General features: G+C 49.6%; 1 long non-coding RNA gene across 1 annotated transcript; it reads left to right on the top strand.

Moving 5' to 3' along the window:
- Window positions 1–768: 768 nt before the first annotated feature.
- On the top strand, window positions 769–2636 carry LOC308186515. The gene is made up of 4 exons (XR_013944093.1): window positions 769–936; window positions 1409–1528; window positions 2037–2117; window positions 2532–2636. It is a non-coding gene; the product is annotated as an uncharacterized lncRNA (long non-coding RNA).
- The last annotated feature ends 659 nt before the right edge of the window (window positions 2637–3295 follow it).

The following is a 3295-nucleotide window of genomic DNA, read 5'->3' as shown; positions in this document are numbered from 1 at the left end:
TGCAAACTTTGTGAATATGCCCGGAAATACTATACTTGAGTGATAAACTGACCTTTGGAATGATGTTTCAGCACTGTATTGTGACAGCCCTATCGCTGTCGTGACCTGGAACTGTGCATCTCTTTGCAAACCTTAGGTGCATGTTATCACGAGCTTGTCTTTCTTTCTGTCTTCAGAAAAAGCGCAGTGAGATTCCCTGCTACTGGGAGAAGCAGCCAGTAGGCTGTCAGAAAGCCAACTGTGCTTTTCATCACGCAAAGGGACGTTACATCGATGGAGTCTTCGTTAGAGTGAGTTTAGGTCCTTTTTCTTTAAGTATTGAGGAATTAATTTTGAATATTCCTTAGTGGGTGCCAATACTGTAGGAGACATCAGGTACCCGTTCATTTGTGAGTGCAGGAAAAGGTCTGCAGTCCTAGGTGGTCAGCTAAACCGAGTGTCCTGCTGGTGTACTGCTGGTATTTGTTTTCTGCTTTCATGCTCAGCTTCTCTCTGCTTTGTGTGATATTTGCCTTGCAGTTTGCTTTCTGTTGTTTCATCTTCTGCTGGGTGGCAGGGAGATGTGTTGTTGTTTGAAGGCAAGTCATTGTTCACGGTGTAAACAGTGGCGGGATGGGCAAAAGGAGATGCTGCATTCATTGCCTGTGCAGGTTATCTGCCTTACCTACCAATGCTCTTCGTGCATTGTGGCCAAAGTTTTAAACTGCCATGTTACTGATGATCCTCCTCTTCCTCTAGCTACACTGCCAAGTGTATCAAATCACGATGATTTGAAAGTGGCTCAGATGTCACTGCAGCAAAACAAACTTTCTGTCCAGTCCAATGCCTCTCCATAGCTAAGGGGGGTGACGAAAGTGGAAAACTCGGAAAATGTCCCAAGCCCTACACACCCTCCAGTTGTAATCAATGCTGCAGATGATGATGAAGATGACGATGGTGAGCATGCTTTGGTTCTTGGAAGGACTTTGTGCTGTAAATGAATGTATAAATCACAGATGAGCTGAGGTCTGACTAGCGATAGGGCAGGCAGTCTGGTCAGCTCGCTGGTGGCTTTGTCTGGCGGTCAGTGGACAGAACCTGAAATGCTGGAGGAAAGCTTAGAACCACTCTTGGCTTTAGCTGGTCTGTTGTGTAAAGCTCTATGTGAAAGTAGGAGGGAAATTCCTTTTTCTTCTGTCTGAAGAGTAATATGTTGTGTAGTAGTTAAAGCTGCAGAGAGAATCTAGAGTCCGAGATGTTTTGTCCTAGTGTAGTCTCCTTACGAGTTCATCAGGTCAGCGTAGCTGTATTAAAAAAAAAGAAAAAAAAAGCTTTTTTATATGAGCCATGGACTGGAGTGTCATCGCATGAGCTACATAATCATGAACAATCTGGTCTATGCATAGCTGAACAGATTTTTCCCCTTCAGACCAGCTTTCTGAGGCAGGAGAAGAAACTAAAACTCCCATCCAGCAACCAGCTGAGGAAGGCCAAAATGGATTACGGATGATTTCCACTCGGAAAGCCAGTGCTACTACTGCTAAGCAAGGTATTCCGGCACCTGTAGTAGGATAAATCGGAAGGAGAACTTGCCAATGAACTCGAAAGCAATGTGGCGTAAAAACACAACAGAATGTAGGGGTGCTGAATGGACTCGGTTATTTCCATGATCTCATTTCTCCCTAATAGCATCATGTGCCCATTGGGTCAGAAAGTTGAACTGCTTTTCTTTCCTTTTGGAGAACAAAACAGGGCCACAGCATGGAGTTTAAATGGCTGCACGTGCAGCCTGGCAACCACTGTTGAAAGCCATATCTAACGATAGAGGGATCTAATATCGTGTCAATGGATTAAAATTAAAACTACAATTTTTACCCTGAAGGGGGAAAGGAGGGGCAAAATGCCATTGATTCTACGGTTCTTTCAGTTGTGAGGAGTGTTGACGGGGTTTATTGTAAATGCTTCTGAAAGTTCCTGAGCACTAAGAAGCCTGAGGATCTGTGGTCCTCAGTGAGTGCCTCTAAGCCTTAGTCTCATTAAGTGTTTTCTGTTTTCAGAGGACGGTCTGAATTTTGGAATAAAAACACTTGAAGAAATCAAATCGCAGAAAATGAAGGAAAAAACTAAGAGACACGGTGGTGAGTTAATATTCCCTACTTTCTTACCCTGTTCACCTTCATCCCGTTTGACGTTCTTTTTTAAAAAAGAAATTCTTCCAGTAATACCGGGTAGCTGGCTATGCTTTGGTGAATCCAACTATTTGCCAAAGAAGTGAAATTTGATTGGCTTCAGAATGGCAGGTGATGGTGGCTGGGAGCTGCTTGAGGGAGAGACTTCCATTTTTAGCTGGGGGCATCGAGCAACCTGATTCTCAGCCAGCTGGTATTCTAGATGGGAATTGCAAGGGCAACCAGAGGCAAATTAGTCACCTCTCTTATTTACATGCTCTGGTCACTGTATGTTTGACAGTAACGGATAATTAAAGTTCTGTGTTCTTTGCGATAGTTTGTTATGTTTGGTAAACTTCCTTATGTTTTGCTTGCTCTGAACAGAAGGTCCTTCAAGATCTTCTCTTCCTCCCGTCGATTCTATGATTTTTCCTGCTCCGGAAAAGGAAAATGTCCGGGCAGGGGTGAGAACTGTGACGCCGTCTACAGAGGAAGGTAATAATTAATGCTTTTGTTTTGATTTCATTCCTCCTAAACTGGAAGGTTAAAACAGGAGCTCCGGAGCTCCCGGGGTCCCGCCAGGGGTCACCGGGGTGGGTCCTCGGGGGCACCTGGGGGCTTGCCGGGGGTCACCGGGGTTTGTACTCGGGGGCGCCTGGGGCTTGCCGGGGGTCACCGGGGTGGGTGCTCGGGGGCGCCTGGGGTCCCGGCGGGGGTCACCAGGGTGGGTCCTCGGGGGCGCCCGGGGGCTTGCCCGTGGTTACTGGGGTGGGTCCTAGGGGGCGCCCGGGGTTTTCCAGGGGTCACCGGTATGGGTCCTTGGGGGTGCCCGGGGGCTTGCCGGGGGTCACCGGGGTGGGTCCTCGGGGACGCACGTGGGCTTGCCGCGGGTCACCAGCGTGGATCCAAGGGGGTGCCCGGGTGCTTGCCGGGGGTCACCGGGGTGGGTCATTGGAGGCGGCCGGGGGCTTGCCGGGGGTCACCGGGGTGGGTCCTCGGGGGCGCCCATGGTCCCGCCGGGGGTCACCGGGGTGGGTCCTCGGAGACGCCCGGGGGCTTGCCATAGGTCACCGGGGAGGGTACTCGGGGGCGCCCAGGGTCCCGCCGGGGTTTACCGGAGTGGGTCCTAGGGGGCACCTGGGGCTTGG

The sequence above is a fragment of the Anser brachyrhynchus genome (assembly GCF_964034855.1).
Source record: "Anser brachyrhynchus genome assembly, contig: SCAFFOLD_45, whole genome shotgun sequence".
Classification (NCBI taxonomy): Eukaryota; Metazoa; Chordata; class Aves; order Anseriformes; family Anatidae; genus Anser; species Anser brachyrhynchus.
This window is presented reverse-complemented; position numbering and strand designations above follow the sequence as displayed.